The 19587-nt window shown below is 40.5% G+C and overlaps 1 non-coding gene across 1 annotated transcript; it reads right to left on the bottom strand.

The window, feature by feature from the left end:
• On the bottom strand, positions 233-305 carry TRNAS-GGA. Its single transcript has one exon. It is a non-coding gene; the product is annotated as a tRNA-Ser (tRNA).

The following is a 19587-nucleotide window of genomic DNA, read 5'->3' as shown; positions in this document are numbered from 1 at the left end:
CCACGCCTGGGTATATACCTGAAAAAAAAACCAAAAACACTAATTCAAAAAGATACATACACCCCTGTGTTCATAGTAGCATTATTTATAGTTGATGAGATATGAAGTGAAGTCGCTCAGTCGTGTCCAACTCTTTGCGACCCCATGGACTGTAGCCTACCAGGCTCCTCTCTCCATGGAATTCTCCAGGCAAGAGTACTGGAGTGGGTTGCCATTTCCTTCTCCAGGGGATCTTCCTGACTCAGGGATCGAACCTGGGTCTCCTGCATTCCAGGCAGACGCTTTAACCTCTGAGCCACCAGGGAAAGACATGATGAGATATGGGAACAACCTAAGTGTCCATCAACAGATGAATGGATAAAGAAGATGTGGTCCATATATACAATGGAACACTACTCGGCCACAAAAAGAATGGAATTTTGCCCTTTACAGCAACACTGATGGACTTGGAGGACATTATGCTAAGTGAAATAAGTCAGAAAGAGAAATGTTGTATGATTTCACTTATATGTGGAATCTAAAAATTACAGCAAACTAGTGAATATTAAAAAAAGAGAGAAAGAAAGAGACACAGATACAGAGAATAGACTGGTGGTTGTCAATGGGATGAAGCCATAAGGGGACCTCTTGTGCAAAGGAAATGTGCAGCAAGGATGCTCCCAAAGCAACACCTCCAGGAACATGAGAACCAGCAGTCGAATACCTACAACCCAGAGGACAGGATGCCTGCCAGAGTTAGGCAAAGATGTGAGGACCCAGAAGCAGAAACTCCCAGGAGAGGATATGACCCTTTTCCCTAATCTCTCTTCCATATCCCAACACCAGAGGATGTAGAAATGACACAGAAAGATCTAGAAAGGAGGAGGAAACTAAAGTGGGAGCAGACCATAGCCCTCTCTCTTCCAAAGACTCTTGTCACAGAAGCCTGCTCATAGGCCAGGGCATTCATGTTAGGTTGGATAAGATCTTGAAGTAGTTTTCCCACCTCAATGGCTTTTTTTCATTATAAATGTTTTATTTTTGTAATTTATAATGCATTTGGACTTCCCCAGTGGCCCAGTGGTAAAGAATCTGCCTACAGTGCAGGAGACTCTGGTGAAGCAGGTTTGATCCCTGAGTCAGGAAGATTACTTAGAGAAGAAAATGGTAACCACTACAGTATTCTTGCCAGGAAAATCCCATGGACAGAGGAGCCTGGCAGTTCACTGGGCAGCAAAAAGACACGATTGAGTGACTGCACGCACACATGCGTGGGCACACACACACACACACACACATAATGCATTTATAATTGGGATGATAAACCAGTTTTTTTTTTAATTTGTAAAGAAAATTTCAAACACATTCAAAAGCAGAGACGATGTATACAAATGAACTTATTTTCAAAACAGAAATAGACTACAGACATAGAAAACAAACTTATGGTGATCAAGGGGGAAAGATGGAGAATAAATTGGGAATTGGCAATTAACAGATACATACTACTATATACAAAATAAAAATAAACACAATGTATAGCACGGGGAAATATATTCAATATCATGTAACAACCTAAAACAGAAAAGAATCTATGAAAGAATATACATATATATATGCATGTATGTATAAAACTGAATCACCTTGCTGTATACCTGAAACACTGTAAATCAACTATACTTTAATACAATAAATAAAATAAAGGAAAGGAGAAAAGATGCAGAAAAAATGTTTATGAAATAAAGACTATGAAACTACTGCCATATACTACTTACCCAGCTTCAGTTACTATTAATTCCAGCTAGTCTTCCTTCATTTACACCCTGCCCCATACTCTCCTCCCCTTTCATGACCCTCCAATATTAAGTTGAACCAAATCCCAGGCACAATTTTATTTTGTCTATAAATAGTTTAGTCTTTATTTCTAAAGATAGAGACTCTAGACTAACAACTTTTAATTGGTCTGGACTGGACTGGACTCCATGGGATCTGCCTGAGGCATACACATAGAGAATGGAAAAGGGAATTTCCACAGCTAAAGGCCATGGCTAGAATATAATAAAACTATTTAATAATAGTTGTAACCCACTAAGTTTTAGGCTGTTCAATAAAATATTACAAGTTGAGTATGAATGACTTTATGGGATTCACACAATGAGCTGATTCAGGAGCAGGGAGCCAGAAGCTGAGGCCCTGGTCTAGGGCTACATGGCCTTGATCTCCAAGATGGCGATGCCTGTGCTGGAGTGGAGGGAGGGTGGTTGGAGGACCATGCCCTGCTGTGGGGAGACAGCAGTAAATCTGGTTTAGGTTCTACTACTTCTTACTTTGGATTCCAAATTGACATTCAATTTCTATGTAGACTTATCAAAGTAGCACTATTGTATTAGGGAGTATATGTGTGTGTACGTGTGTGTGCACGCATGTGCTCAGTCACTAAGTCATGTCCAACTCTTTGTGACCCCATGGACTGTAGCCCACCAGGTTCCACTGTCTATGGGATTTCCCAGGCAAGAATACTGGAATGATCTGCCAGGGGAATCTTCCCAACCCGAGGACTGAACACAGGTCTACTCTGTCTCCTGCATTGCAGACAGGTTCTTTTACCACTGAGCCACCTGGCAATGCCATTATGGAATATGTATCACATGCTAAATCAAAAAATAAATATGGATGCAACTCTCCTGGCAGTCCAGTGGTTAAGACTTCACGTCTAGTACAGGGTGTGCAGGTTCAGTCCCCAGTTGAGGAGCTAAGATCCTACATGCCTTGTGGCCAAACAAACAAAACATAAACAGAAGCAATAATAGAACAAATTCAGTAAAGACTTTATAAAGGGTCCACATTTTTTTAAAAGCCTTAAAAATAAACCAAAAAAGGAATATGGATCATTTCCTCCATTGTGTGTGATGACCAGTCAGGATGAATTATTTTCAGTGTCCAAAAGACTTCATAAAAATTTTTAAATTCTAAGCTTGAGTCATGTACCACATGTATAGGCCTTTCTCCTGCACTACCACCCGCCAGAGCTCAACTAATTATTGTATGTGGAAGACAGGGTTGAGATTTTGACTAAAAAGTTCTCCAGAATAGTGATTCTAAACCTCAGGGTCCTGAAACACTAGGAAATCTATGAATGAGTGAATTGAGCCTTCCAATCTGTATCACACAAGCATCATCATTTTGGTTTTTATTTAAATCCAATAAAATATGTGATGTGGAGAATGAGATTAGAGCATAAAACAATACTTTGTATTTTATTCAGTAGATAGATTAGTATCAGTAATCAGCTTTAAGTTTTATAGATTGAATAAATGATATTTTCCCACATATACCCTCCCCTGGCAGTTCTAATATATGTACATATAGTTTTGATTCATTAAAAAAAACATGGTGGGTTCATAGAATTTTCTGAGTCAGTGTTTACTTAAAAGACACTTGTACTGTACTAAGGTCAATAAGATACATTCTGATGTTTAAGGAGGATTTCCATATTAAAAAATATGAAAAGCACAAAGTTATCATGGACTTTGTGAATAAGCATAGAGGGAAAAATGCATGTACTCCAATGTTCTCCATCACCAGAAAGCTGGGAAGCAGAAGGAAAATGGAATATCTGAAAATGTGAATTGTGTGTGAACATATATATATATACACAGAAACATACATATATAACATATATTCATGCACACACATATAGCTATATACATAAATATGCACATACTACATATACATGTATATGCACACATGTATTCATCCATATATAGAGTTTCCCCGGTGACTCAGAGGTAAAGAGCCCACCTGCTAATGCAGGAGACATGGGTTTGATCCCTGGTTTGGGAAGATCCCCTGGAGGAGGAAATGGCAACACACTCTAGTACTCTTGCCTGGAGAATTCCATAGACAGAAGAGCTTGGCAGGCTGCAGTCCATGGGGTCACAAGAGTCAGACATGACTGAACTACTTAGCACACACACATACATCTACATATATTCATGCATGTATGATACATGCATGTGTAGGCTAGCCACACGGTTCTAAAGGAAACACAATCAAGGAAAAGAAGAAAGGAGCAAACACCTGGGTTTTCAGGTAGACTGGAGCTCACAGCAGTGGCTTGGAAAGCTTGTATCATTAGGAGCCCTGATGCCCCTCTTTGGAGGATGAAGGAAGTGAGCATTTTCAATGTCTGGAAAGTGTCATTCACATATTAACTGTGGTCCTCCTTGGGTGGCACAGATATTGAGCAATGTTTACTTACTTCTTAAATTTTCTGTCCTTTTTTATATTTTACAATCAGCATGCATCATTTAGGTAATTAGAAAAAAATCAATCCTTCTATTTTAATTTTGAAACATAATTGTCTTTATGAAACGTGGATTTGTTGTCTCTCCAGAAAGGAAGCCCAGGCCAGTGGTGGCTGCCTGAGCAACTGGACCTCTAAAAGTGAAATTCAGGATAAACTGGTAGATTGGGATTAATTAAACACATTACTATTGCCGGGAGAAATATCAATATCCTCAGATATGCAGATGACACCATCCTTATGGCAGAAAGTGAAGAGGAAGTAAAAAGCCTCTTGATGAAAGTGAAAGAGGAGAGTGAAAAAGTTGACTTAAAGCTCAACATTCAGAAAACTGAGGTTATGGCATCTGGTCCCATCACTTCATGGCAGATAGATGGGGAAACAGTGGAAAGAGTGTCAGACTTTATTTTGGGGGGCTCCAAAATCACTGCAGCTGGTGATTGCCACCATGAAATTAAAAGATGCTTATTCCTTGGAAGGAAAGTTATGACCAACCTAGATAGCATATTGAAAAGCAGAGACCTTACTTTCCCAACAAAGGTCCATCTAGTCAAGGCTATGGTTTTTCCAGTGGTCATATATGGATGTGAGAGTTGGACTGTGAAGAAAGCTGAGCACCGAAGAATTGATGCTTTTGAAGTGTGGTGTTGGAGAAGACTCTTGAGAGTCCCTTGGACTGCAAGGAGATCCAACCAGTCCAACCTAAAGGAGACCAGTCCTGGGCGTTCATTGAAAGGACTGATGCTGAGGTTGAAACTCCAAAACTTTGGCCACCTCATGCGAAGAGTTGACTCATTGGAAAAGACCCTGATGCTGGGAGGGATTGGGAGCAGGAGAAGGGGACGACAGAGGATGAGATGGCTGGATGGCATCACCAACCCAATGGACATGAGTCTGAGTGAACTCCGGGAGTTGGTGATGGACAGGGAGGCCTAGCGTGCTGCGGTTCATGGGGTGGTAAAGAGGCAGACACGACTGAGCAACTGAACTGAACTGATACATAAAATACACAACCAACAAGGACCTACTGTATAGCACAGGGAACTATAATCAATATTTTGTAATAACCTATAAAAGAAATTAATCTGAGAAAGAATATATATATATACACAACTGAATCACTCTGTTGTACACCTGAAACTAACAAAACATTGTAAATCAGCTATACTTCAATTAAAAAATAAAATAATTTTTAAAAAAGCAAAAGGAAGCTCACATACACCAGGGACTCTGTGTTTAAGTCTCAAGACTTTGGGGATTTTTCAAGAAAATCAGATCAACATATTTCTAACTAGTTCAAAATGTTGTTTTCTTTAAGTGTTCTCTGATACATTTGAAATCCTTTGAACATTTTTTTCTTAAAATAATTTGTTGCTCCCACTGACAAAGGAAGGTAAATGAGTTTCAGTGCCATACACTGTTAGTCATGGCATGAAGGATTTTTTTCTTCCTGATTGTGAATTTCAGCAAGCATTTTCTCTGTTGCTTTATCACGTGCAATTGAAAAATGAGCAATCATGTATACCCTATGGCAGAAAGAACAGGGATTTAGAGTGAGATGGCAAGAGTTCAAGTTTCAGATTCAGCACGTAAGGCAGGTTACTTCTCCCTGAGCCTTGGCGTCTTAAAATGTGAAAATAGTTCAGAATGTTGCGGGGATCAAAGAGAACTGCCTGTGAGAACCCTGGGTACAGAAGGCAATCTCTGCCATTGGTGTCAGCTGCAAGTACGAAAGCCAGCTAAAACTGGTTTATGCAAATGAAGGAATTTGTTGACAAATCACAGCTGGGAACAGAGCTAAAAGGACCCCCCCACACACTTGGGTTAGGACCTCATTTCTGTCTCTCTTGGCAGGCAAATCTTCACCACGGTGGCCCATAGCACTCCAGGGTGACATCCTACTGGTTTAGTGATTCCCCTTTTCCAAAAGCCCCAAGTACAAAGCTCTGGGTTGGCTCTTGCTGGCTTGAGTCAGGTCACCCTATTGGCTTGCCAGGTGGCTCAGTTGTAAAGAATCCTTCTGCTAAAGCAGGAGACGTTGGTTCAATCCCTGGGACTGAAAGATCCCCTGGAGGAGGAAATGGCAACCCACTCCAGTATTCTTGCCTGAAAAATCCTGTGGACAGAGAAGCCTGGCAGGCTATAGCCCATAGAGTCACAAAGAGTTAGACACGACTGAGCGACAGAGCATGCCTGCATCCACCCTGTGGTTTGGGGGTGTGGTTCTGGAGATATGAGGATGTGGTACTTACACTGGTCAACTCAGATCATGTGCCCATCCATTGTGCCAGGGATGGGTTTACATGATCCCTGAGTGCTGCTGCTGCTGCTGCTAAGTCGCTTCAGTCGTGTCCAACTCTATGCAACCCCATAGACTGGACTACGCAGCCCACCAGGCTCCCCCGTCCCTGGGATTCTCCAGGCAAGAACACTGGAGTGGGCTGCCATTTCCTTCTCCAATACATGAAAGTGAAGAGTGAAAGTGAAGTCACTCAGTCGTGTCCAACTCTTAGCGACCCCATGGACTGCAGCACACCAGGCTCCTCCGTCCATGAGATTTTCCAGGCAAGCGTACTGGAGTGGGGTGCCATTGCTTTCTCCTCCCTGAGTGCAGAGGACCCCAATTCAATCAGCATGTATTACCAAAGGGGAGAACAAAAGCTGATACACTAAAATATATTTCATTATATAATAATTATATACAAGAATTGTTTTTTAAAGAGTCATTAATAAACAACAGATACCATAAAGCTGATTGAAGATAGAAAATCACTGATACTGAAATGTATTTAGTACTCCTTGTGTTGAGATGTTCAAGACCATTGAATTCAATGTCATGCCTTTGAGAACTTAATAACCATGTATGATGTCCCATCCCCAGTTAGGAATCCCAGGAGTCAGACTCTGAGATGGAGCTTGAATGTCAGAAGTTCATCAGAGCATGAGCTCAGGACCATCACTTTTGCAGAGTGAAGGAAACAAGTTTGGTTTAAAGCAGAGGTCAGCAAGCTTTTTCTATAAAGGACCAGATCATAAACACTTTGGGATGTGTGGATGGTCTCTGTGGCAACTGTTTAGGACTACTGTCACAGCAGAAAAACTGCCACAAAAAATATATATAAAGAGATGAGCTGGACTGTGTCCCACTAAAATTTCACTTATGGACACTGAAATTTTAATTTCATGTCACAGGATATTATCTTCCTTTTGATTTTTTTCAACCCTCTAAAGATGCCAAAGCTATCCTTAGTTCATGGATCACTCAACGGATAGCAAGCTAGATGCGGTCAGTGGGCTGAAATTGTTGACCTTGGTTTAGAGGAAGAAGTTGAAATTGAGATGCAGTCACAAGAGAGCCTCCACCTATCCGCTGGGGAACCCCAGAGCTGGAATGAGCCTGGAGGGTTGCCCAGAATCAGAAATTGAGTTGCCTGGAACTGAGACCTTGGATATTCCAAGTGCTTTGGGTGAAGTGGCCCTCTTAGGTATAGGACAAGTCCCAGAGAGGGGCACAACTGACAACGGTCATCTATAACACTTGAAGCAACTGGATTTAATGGACATGAACTTGGGCAAACTCTGGGAGATGATGAAGGACAGGGAGACCTGGCATGCTGCCATCTATGGGGTCGCAAAAAGTCAAACATGACTAGGCAATTGAACAATCACAACCCACTCCAGTATTCTTGCAGAAGAATCCTGTGAACAGAGGAGCCTGGCAGGCTACAGTCCATGGGATCGCAAAGAGTCATATACAACATAGTGACTGAACAACAACAACATTATAAGAAGATGGACCAGATTTGAAGCCTGGATCTTGAGAGACATATTGAAGAACCAAACTTACAAGTTTGGGGATTCATGTTTGGGAACGCATGTAAGAATTAAAGATTTTAAAATTTAAAAAAAATAAAAAATAAAAATAAAACATTTTAAATCTTAAAAAAATAATAATAATAATTCTTCTAAATATGACCTGTTTCTCACCACCAAATCCTCATTTCTTCATCCTCATAATGACAGCTTGGCCCAACTCTATCTTTCCTAGCCACCTCAGTCATCGGAATAGCACTTGATCTGGGAATCCAGTACTCTGCTCTTCTCCTCTCCCTAATGCAGACTGGAGCTGTGATTGGGGTAGGGGCAGGACCAAGCTCTCCCTCAGTCTCTTCTGCGCACACAAGCCCCTCTGACTGTAAGAAGCAGAAAAGGGAAAGAAGAAAAGCACATGCCCATCCTTTGTGCTGGAGAAAACAGCTGGCCCTCTGGGGCACCGGGCACCCCTGGTGACGGAACCGCATCTCCAGCAGGAGGCATTGCACCGTGCCTGGGATGATACCCTGAAATCCCAAGCTTTCCTATCATCCACTGCTCGTTTCAGTGTTATCCAGCTTCTATATCTCTGTAGAACTGGCACGGTTCTGGCCTTTTCAGCGCTTATAACTCTCTCAAAATGACATCTCTCCTTAGTTTCTTTTACATTCTCACAGCCTTAACAGTCCAGGGTCAGCTCAGCAAGCAGCCTGGCTAAGCTGTCCTACCAGGGGATGAATGGTCTCCCTGTCTTGTACGAACTCTCTTTCTGAGGAGTTTCTGCCAGGCTTATAGACAAGGAACTAGCCACTTGAAGCCCATTCCCAATGCAAGGCTTGAAGGGAGACAGTAAGCTCTCCGCGGGCTCAGCCTCCCCACACTATCACCCTTCTTAAGGCCCCCCCTGGTGGCTCCAACAGTAAAGAATATGCCTGCAACGTGGGAGACCCAAGTTGAATCCCTAGATCAGGAAGATCCCGTGGAGAAGGGAATGGCTACCCATTCCAGGATTCTTGCCTGGAGAATTCCATGGACAGAGGAGCCTGGCAGGTATATAGTCCATGGGGTGTCAGAGTCAGACATGACTAAGGGACTAACACTTTCAGAGTAATGTTGGTGATAAGGCTGCCTCTCTCTCTCCTGCCGACTGTCTGGAAGCCTTCTGATGAGAAGGCTGGCCAAAACTGTTGGCAGAACTCTGAACACAGAATTTAGGAATTTAGTACCATTTGCCTATAATTTAGAGCTTTAACTCCAGTTCCTGTCAACAGGGAAAATCCCATTCAACATGCTCTGATACGTTTTTGCTTTATTTGAGTTGGGTTGGTTTTGTTGTTGTTTGTTTTGCCTTAGAAAATAATGAGGTACTTCTAGATATTTAAAAAAAAGCACCACTCCCCCTGGAAAGCCCATCTTTGCTTTTGTAATCCCTTCTTAGCAAGTTCCCTGGATTGTACTCAATGACTGTGCTTTTTGTGCTTATCCTTAGGAAGAGCAAGGTTGTATTTACTTAGATGGTAGACAACTTTCAAAGAAGCTTCTTCTTTTGTGATTGATTTTAAATTGAAAATCAGGTACTTGGACATAAGGAATAGGGCACTGGTTTTCAGATCTAGCTTTCTTAGAATTTTGCATTCTATATTCCACTCCTGGAACTGATCACTGCAGAAAGGCTAGTGCATATAGTGAGGGAGTCATTCTCTAATATGCATAAACCACATGTCTACTAAATTCATGTCTATGTACACAGATTTGCACACACATGACCCCATGAGTGTATTCTCAGTCTTACACTAATGTGAGTTTGAGTAGCACTGAGTTGGAAGAGAGCTTTCAGTGAGGAAGCAACACACATGAGGCAAGAAGTGGAGGAGACAGGGGAGCTGAGCGAAAGTTTTCCCAGAGAGATCTATAGGTTCAGACACACAAGATTCAAAGTGCATTCAGACCTCTGATACAAGGGGGACTTGCCTGATAGGAAGAGGAAGCTGGTGATGTTCTCCTGGATGATTGAGGACGTGCAGGAATCAAAGCAGAGAGCATCCTTTAACGCAGCCTGGGAGAAAGCAATAATTCAGTCTGTTTCTTCCCTTACTCCTTTATCATACGCAGCATTGCATAAGAGAATTTACATCGATGTTTAGCAGTTTTGAAAAAATTATTGTAAATGGGCAGGGCACAGAAGATTTTTAGGGCAGTGAAACTATCCTGTATGATACTATCATGGTAGATACATGTCATTCTGTAATTGTTCAATACCACAAAACCAAGAGTGAGTCCAGAGATAAACTATGGACTCTGGGTGTTAATAACATGTCAGTGGAGGCTCATCCACTATAGCAAATACCACTGTGATGGGGGGTCAGGATGATGGGCAAGACTATGTGTGTATGGGGGCAGGGATGTATGGGAAATCTCTGTACCATCTTTTCCATCTTGCTGTGAATGTACAACTCCTCTAAAAACTAAAGTCTACTAACAAGCTATTACACAGACCTTTCCTTTGTAACACTGGCAAAAGCAAAACTGCCTTTGACTCCATCCAACCCACACTTAAAGCAAGAAGCGCTATCACTTAAGACCTGTCTCAGTGTAGGCTTTTGTCAACAGCACCTGGGAGCTCTCTAGAGGATTCTCTGCTTTCCTGTTGGATGCCTGCCCTATGCAATTGTGATATAGCCCAGGGATCTAAGAAGATGCGTACTCCAGCCCAGCAAAACAAGCAGGGGGCATGTTAATAAGTCATACCCCTTGGCTTTCTCCTAGAATAAGTCTTTTTCTCCAGCCACCATATGGACTTGATTCACCTCCTGGAGAGGAGAGCTGCTGCTCCTGTCCTGCAACTGCTGGGAATTTTATGCCTAATAAAGGCTTCATTTAACACACAAGTATAACAGACTTGTATGTAATGGCTGGGACGTCTAGAGATTTGGCGTATTTTATATTAAAATGTACAATTCTTCCATCTGTGTTTAAAAAAAAGGCAAAAATAGTGAAAATATGTCCATCCCTAATGATGCGTCTACTTGTACCTTCTTGCAAATAAGGTACAACATTGAGGGCATTTCACACAGATGTGGATTTAGTGAATGGGGAGAGAACAGTTGTGTCAAATTCTGTTAGCCTGTTATTCTTCTTTTTCTCAAAACAATCTTTGACATTGAAAGTGGGTTCCAGAAAGGTGAGTTGTTCCAACAGCACAATTTATTCATTGCTAGCTGCACCTTAGCAAGAGCTGCAGGCAACTTTAAGAGATTTAAACAATATAGAGATGGCCTCAACGATGACTTCATTTTTGGTGCCAGAGAGCACTTCCATTACCTCTAGTAAGGTCTACATTTTAGTTTCCTTGAATGGTTTGCCTCTCAGGCTCAGAAAGATGATTCTTTCTCCATTAGTTTCCACTCCCACCTCCTCATTAACCCTTCAACTTGGAAAGAAAAGAAAAATTGGCAATCTCTGAAAACATTCTGTTTGGGCTTTTGTGTGGTACTTACGGGATGCCTAAATTAGCTCAGAGGATTCTGGGCTGGCAATCCTTATTACATCTATTGTTAACTCATCAGTAGCCCAAAACTGCCTAAACCAAGTTTTCCACCCGATAATTAGCCAATGGTTTCATTTGGTGGTTTCTTCCATCAACTAATTACAGCCTTCAAAAGAATGATATCACTGCCTGGCTGGAAGAAAAGTTAAGCTAATTAAAAGCCATTTTCAGAGTCGACTGAAAAGGGAGAAAATGAATTTAAGCTATCAAAGAAATCATGCTGCCAGCTTTGGGGAGACAGTAAATTCACACTCTGGAATTCTAAAATTCATCTTTAACCCTGTGCTTCCTTAACTAAGCTGTAGAAATATGGAGTTAGAGATATCAACAAATATCCCTAACTTAACTTTATCAAGTTAAGAAATTTCCCTTCCCACAAAAGTTGTTAGAAAAAAAGGAAAATTTTTCTTTAAACATTTCTATTTAGCAAAACCTGGTTTTCCCAAAGCCCATTCTGAATCTCATGGCCACTGGATTACTAAAGAGCTCCTCTGAAGAAGTTTTGCATTTGCTCCTTCTTGGTGCCCCAGGAGTACCAAACACTCAACCGATTCTTACACTCATGTCTTGACATGTGATTTTTCATCCCTTAAGGGTTAGGATTCCAATTCAGGTGTGGGTCCAGCAATCCAATTTCTCAGAAGGATTTGATTTTCCACATCAAATTATGGCATAGTGAGCTTCCTTGTCATCTGTCAATTCTGTAAAGGGAACTCAATACTGAGACCAAGTCAGACCCTGCAGGACCTTCCTGGGGACACAGCCCTCCTACATCCCCCACCTCTTGTTGGTAGAAAAGCTTTAGCCTCCTAAACTCCTTCAAGTTTCTGAGTTTGAAAGAGTTTGCTTCAAAAGAGCAAATTTAATCAAAGAAGTGAGAAAATACAGAAACACAGAAAAACAAAGACAAAAAGACAAAATAATGATAGTTGAGCCATAAAACAAAGTCAAGGACCTTTTAGTTCCTCCTCAAGGGCTATAGATAATATACTGAGCCATATTCTTGACTAATTTTAGAGATGCTAAAACCCCCTGAAGGGGGAAGAAGGCAACCACATGCTGACCACCAACAGGTAGAGCCCAGACTGATGGTGGTTTATTGTGTCCGACTCTTGTGACCCCATGGACTGCAGCCTGCCAGGCTCCTCTGTCCATGGGATTCTCCAAGCAAGAATACTGGAGTGGGTTGCTATTTTCTTCTCCAAGGGATCTTCCCGATCTAGGGATCGAACCCAGGTCTCCTGCATTACTGGCATATTATTTACTGACTGAGCTACGTGGGAAGCCTCAGACTAATTTGAACCAAAAGGTTGATGACATTGACTCCTGAAATATAATACCACCTTGTTGCATTACCACCAACCAATCAGAAAAAATGTCCATAAGCTGATCAGGCACCCTGCAAGCCTCCCCCTCACTTTGCCTTTAAAACCTCTTCTCCAAAAGCTTTCTGGGAGTTCAGGTCTTTTGAGCATGAACTGCCTGTTCTGCTTACACGACACCACATTGAGTAGCTTCAGAAACCCTCACCACAACCAAAAGTCAGTCAATTGGTTATGCTTTGCCTGGGTGAGTGAACTCAAGTTTGGTTTGATAAAATATTCCTCTTTCTCCAGGATGTTCTAAAGTGTGGAGTTCATGCCAGAACCTCCCTTCCAACTCCCATTTATGCAGGAACAAGAAATAGGAACCCTCTATGGGCATTTAAACTCAAATCCCCAGCCCTAACTGAGTTACTAAACTCCAGGGATGGCTGGATAACATTGTTCATAGCATCCTGTTCTGATGGTCAGCCCATTTCTCCTTCAGGCTCACTTAACTGCAGTGGTTTTCAAACTTTTTGGTTTTGTAAATGTTTTAAAATTGTAAAATGTATTGACAAACTTAAAACCTTTATTTGGATGAATTATACCTGCTAATAGTTACTGTATTAGAAATTAAAGCAAAAATACTTATTTAATAATTCATTTAAAATACCAGTGACAAATCCATTAAATGTTAACATCAATTATATATTTTTATTTAAAAATGTTTTTCCAAAAGAAACACATTTGGAAAGAGTGACATTGCTTTACATTTTCGCAAATATCCTTAATGCCTGACTTATTGCAAAACAGCTGAATTCTCATATCTGCTTCTCTCTTAATCTGTTGTGATACATTGTTTTGATTGAAATATATAAAGAAAATCTAACCTCACACAAATAGGTAGTTGGAAAAAAGAGAAATATTTTAGTAGTTTTGCAGATAACTATAGATATTCTCCTTTGATACTACACCCGAACTCAAGGTATGATTTCTTACAGATTGGTGACAGTACGGAATCTGAAACCCTGATGATGTACCTCTCTACTCTGCAACATTAAAATATGCTTGATCTATCTTACAATTGGGTTGGACCTTGCTTGCATGATTTTATACACTAAAAAAATTGGTTTGTTGTTTTTTCAAATCTTTATGCGTTTCATTCAGAATATAGAAAACACACATTCATTAAAATCACCAACAATCTCATGAATATTATGAAAGTAGTTTTAATGTCACAGACCCCCAACAAGGAGTCTTTAGTTGTCCCTGGATCACTTCAAGAACCATTGCTTTAAGTGATACAGTTATATTTTATTCACCATTTCTCAGGTTTCAGCTCTTCCATATCTGAAAATTTTCCTAAGTCATAGATAAGAAATATTTTCTGTCAACAGAGAAACATGCTACAGTGAAGAGTTACAAAGACCTATCAATAACTTTAACAATGTCTTCAAGCATAAACTCTTTGCTGGTTCACCATGGGCCAGGCTCTGTTCCAGACAACTGTCTAGTGATAAATGAACATGAATTAAATTTATGAATAAAATAGTTTTATTGTTTTCCATTGAAGATCTAACTTCATTTCTCTCACAATCATCCAATAACTATTGTTCATCAGATAATTCACACCTGCATTTTAAATATACAAGTTGCAGAGGGATATACGGGAATCTGTTGTTCTGTCTTTACAGCTTTTCTATAAATCTAAAATTACCCGAAATAAGATGATTTTAAATTAATTAAAACAGTGTGTTTCCACCATGTTTTCTTGAGTCAAAAGGATTGCATTTTGAATTCAGTTGAAGCTGGTAGCTCCTCTTTTATAGAGACATTGACTTTATTTAGAAACTTGGCTTCCAAAATAGAAAAATGATTTGGTCACAAAGGAAGAAAAGGAAATAAATTCAAACTGTACTCTTACATAAAATTAAATATTAAATTAAAAAAATTAAAAATGAATTCAGAAGAACTATAAATTATTAAAACACATATATTATATTAGTATGCATCCTATTACATTTCTCTCTTACTCTGTCAGTCTCTAAACTAAATGTACTTCTTTTAACATTTACAGTAATCCTATGCATTAGGCACTATGAGTCTCTACTCTTCACAGAGCTACTCACAAGGTTCAGTGACTTAGTTGTCAGAGACGGAGCCAGAGCAGAAGACAGTCTCTCTGAATCCAGAGCCCCTGCTTTTAGCCACTTGGCTCTACTGCTTTCACTGATGTGATTTCCAGAAGTGGAAAAATTTACAGCCATCGAAGCCTTCAGAGCGAACAGAGAAATGTTTTCACTGTTGTTGGACTCAGTCCCTAGTTTTCATGCTACCTTTCTCCTGAAGCCACTTTTAAGGATATGATGGTGGATGATTTGGTTGGGTGTTTGGAGGGTGGTTTCACTGGGCGATAAATCAAGGTATCCAAGAGCAGAAGCCTGGAAATGCTCAGAGGGGAGAAAAGAGGGGCATTTTAGATACTCTCCTTAGCAGAAGGGAAATAAAACAAATGTAATACAATTAATGTTTACTTTAAAATTTTTTTATTTAAAATATTTTAAACATTTTATTGAAGTATAGCTGATTTACACTGTTGTGTTAGTTTCATGTATACAGCACAGTGATTCATATATTTACATATGAATATACATATGTATTCTTTTTCAGATTCTTTTTCCTTTTGTGTGTTAGTCACTCAGTCATGTCTGACTCTTTGCAACCCCACAGACTGTAACCCACCAGGCTCCTCTGTCCATTGGATTCTCCAGGCAAGAATACTGGACTGAGTTGCCATTCCCTTCTCCAGAGGATCTTCCTGACCCAGATGGAACCCAGATCTCCTGCACTGCAGGCAGTTTCTTTACCATATGAGCTACAGGAATGTCCCAGTCTTTTTCTTTTAATTATTACAAAATAGAGTATAGTTCCCTATGCTATACAGAAGGTCCTTGCCGGTTATCTATTTAATATATAGTAGTGCGTATCTCTTAATAATTTTATGTTTACTTTTGCTTACACCGTGCCTGGTAAGTTTTATAAGCATTTTATTCCGGAAATTTTAAAAAAATTACTCAAAAACAGATAGAATAGATATATGAGCCATAATCAACTAAGTTAAACAATTACCAACATGAAAATAATCTTGTTTTATCATTCATTCACAAACTTATTTTGGAAGGATGGCTAAAGCATTTTAAAGCAAATCCCAGTTTTAATATCACTTCGCCCATAAGTACTTTGTATCATCTTAAGATTTTTTAAAGATAACCACGGTACATGATCTTGTAACAAAGTGAACAATTCCTCACATCATTTAATACCCAGTTTGAGTTTATAGTCCCATGATTGTCTCAAACATAACCAAGAGGAAAGGATGAGTGGGGGGAAGCGATAGGGAATTTGTGATCGACATGTACACACTGTTATATCTAAAATGTGTAATCAACAAGGTCCTACTATATAACGCAGGGAACTCTGCTCAATGTTACGTGGAAAGCTGGCTGGGAGGGTAGTCTGGGGAAGAAAGGATACATGTGTATGTATGACTGAGTCCTTTTGCTGTCCACCTGAAACTATCACAACATTGTTAACCAGCTCTACTCCAACATAAAATAAAAAGTTTTTTAAAACCCATAACATTGCATGGTTAGTTTATTGAAATCAGGGTTCAAATAAGTTCCTTTCACTGCATTTGACTGATCAGTCTCTAAGGAATATTTTCATCTCTAACCGTCTCCCTTCCCCTCATTTTCTCTTATGTCATTTATTTGTTAAAATAACCAGGTCATTTGTCCTGTTGCATTTTCTACATTCTACATTTGGTTGGCTGCTTCCTTGTGGTATCATTTAACATGTCCCCCTGCTTTGTCTATTTCCTCCTAACTGGTAATCAAATGAAAAGCCTTGATTAGATGCTAAGGCTTGTTTGCTTGTCCAAGAATATGTCATGAGTGTCTTACTCTGAGTGATGCTAGACGTAAGGATTGAGTCAGTAGGTTCTGGTGTGGTAAGCTTAGTCCAGCCATTATAGAGTTTCCATCAGTCTTCCTGATGATTTTGCCAGGCAGTTGCTAAATGGCTGCCTGTGTCCTCTTTCACATGATGGGCTACAAAATGATCATCTGATTCCATCATTCCTTCTGCTCTTCAGCTCAGTGCAGTTCAGTTCAGTTCAGTCTCTCAGTCATGTCCGACTCTTTGCGACCCCATGAATCGCAGCATGCCAGGCCTCCCTGTCCATCACCATCTCCCGGAGTTCACTCAGACTCACGTCCATAGCGTTCGTGATGCCATCCAGCCATCTCATCCTCTGTAGTCCCCTTCTCCTCCTGCCCCCAATCCCTCCCAGCATCAGAGTCTTTTCCAATGAGTCAACTCTTCGCATGAGGTGGCCAAAGTACTGGAGCTTCAGCTTTAGCATCATTCCTTCCAAAGAAATCCCAGGCTTAATCTCCTTCAGAATGGACTGGTTGGATCTCCTTGCAGTCCAAGGGACTCTCAAGAGTCTTCTCCAACACCACAGTTCAAAAGCATCAATTCTTCGGTGCTTAGCCTTCTTCACAGTCCAACTCTCACATCCATACATGACTACAGGAAAAACTATAGCCCTGACTAGATGGACCTTAGTCGGAAAAGTAATGTCTCTGCTTTCGAATATGCTATCTAGGTTGGTCATAACTTTTCTTCCAAGGAGTAAGCGTCTTTTAATTTCATGGCTGCAGTCACCATCTGCAGTGATTTTGGAGCCCCCAAAAAATAAAGTCTGACACTGTTTCTACTGTTTCCCCATCTATTTCCCATGAAGTGATGGGACCGGATGCCATGATCTTTGTTTTCTGAATGTTGAGCTTTAAGCTAACTTTTTCGCTCTCCTCTTTCACTTTCATCAAGAGGCTTTTTAGCTCCTCTTCACTTTCTGCCATGAGGGTGGTGTCATCTGCATATCTGAGGTGGTGTCATCTGCATATTAATATTTCTCCCAGCAATCTTGATTCCAGCTTGTGTTTCTTCCAGTCCAGCATTTCTCATGATGTACTCTGCATAGAAGTTAAATAAGCAGGGTGACAATATACAGCCTTGATGTACTCCTTTTCCTATTTGGAACCAGTCTGTTGTTCCAGGTCCAGTTCTAACTGTTGCTTCCTGACCTGCATACACATTTCTCATGAGGCAGGTCAGGTGGTCTGGTATTCCCATCTCTCTCAGAATTTTCCACAGTTTATTATGATCCACACAGTCAAAGGCTTTGGCATAATCAATAAAGCAGAAATAGATGTTTTTCTGGAACTCTCTTGCTTTTTCCATGATCCAGTGGATGTGGAAATTTGATCTCTGGTTCTTCTGCCTTTTCTAAAACCAGCTTGAACATCAGGGAGTTCACGGTTCATGTATTGCTGAAGCCTGGCTTGAAGAATTTTGAGCATGACTTGACTAGCATGTGAGATGAATGCAAATGTGCAGTAGTTTGAGCATTCTTTGGCATTGCCTTTCTTTGGAATTGGAATGAAAACAGACCTTTTCCAGTCCTGTGGCCACTGCTGAGTTTTCCAAATTTGCTGGCATATTGAGTGCAGCACTTTCATAGCATCATCTTTCAGGATTTGAAACAGCTCAACTGGAAATCCATCATCTCCACTAGCTTTGTTTGTAGTGATGCTTTCTAAGGCCCACTTGACTTCATATTCCAAGATGTCTCGCTCTAGATTAGTGATCACATCATCATGATTATCTGGGTCATGAAGATCTTTTTTGTACAGTTCTTCCATGTATTCTTAGTAGCTGGAATTCTACAAATTTCACTCTGAAGTAGGATTTTATTTTATTTCTCTATAAATTAATCTAAAAGTTTTTGTCTTTTAATAAGAAGTCTAGACCATTTATTAATATGTTCAGAGACCTATTTGATAAGTATGATCTTTCTCTCTCTCTCTTCCTCCTTTCTCTTTCTTTCTCATTGTATTTTTTTTCTTTTTCTGTTTGCTATATGGACTATATTTTATTTCCATTTTTTTATTCAGTGTCTTGGAATGTATACATGGTAGAAAATTTTTGCAATTTCTTCTCAGGCTGAGAATTCTTGGCATAAAAATTCTTATCACACCCCTGTGAAGGAGCCCTTAACAATGTTATTTGCCCAAGATGACCCTATAACAGTGGCCTGAGTTGAGTGAACAGATAACTGATTCTAGCTGGGCTCACTGAAATCTTTCCCCTGGGAATTTGAAATTGGGACCTTATAGTTCATTTCAGTTCAGCCACTCAGTTGTGTCTGACTCTTGCTACCCCATGGACTGCAGCACGCCAGGCCTCCCTGTCCATCACCAACTCCCAGAGTTTACGCAAACTCATGTCCACTGAGTCAGTGATGCCATCCAACCATCTCATTCTCTGTTGTCCCCTTCTTCTCCCATCTTCAATCTTTCCCAGCATCAGGGTCTTTTCAAGGGACCTTATATGCAATAGTCAATTTGGGGTTCTCTCAATTTGGGTTTCTTCTCTTTTGGAGAAGGCAATGGCACCCCAATCCAGTACTCTTGCCTGGAAAATCCCTTGGACAGAGGAGCCTGGTAGGCTGCAGTCCATGAGGTCGCTAGGAGTCGGACACAACTGAGCGACTTCACTTTCACTTTTCACTTTCA

Source organism: Capra hircus, chromosome 4 (genome assembly GCF_001704415.2).
Source record: "Capra hircus breed San Clemente chromosome 4, ASM170441v1, whole genome shotgun sequence".
Lineage (NCBI taxonomy): Eukaryota > Metazoa > Chordata > Mammalia > Artiodactyla > Bovidae > Capra > Capra hircus.
The sequence above is the reverse complement of the archived record's forward strand: the minus strand, read 5'-3'. Positions and strand labels throughout refer to the sequence as shown.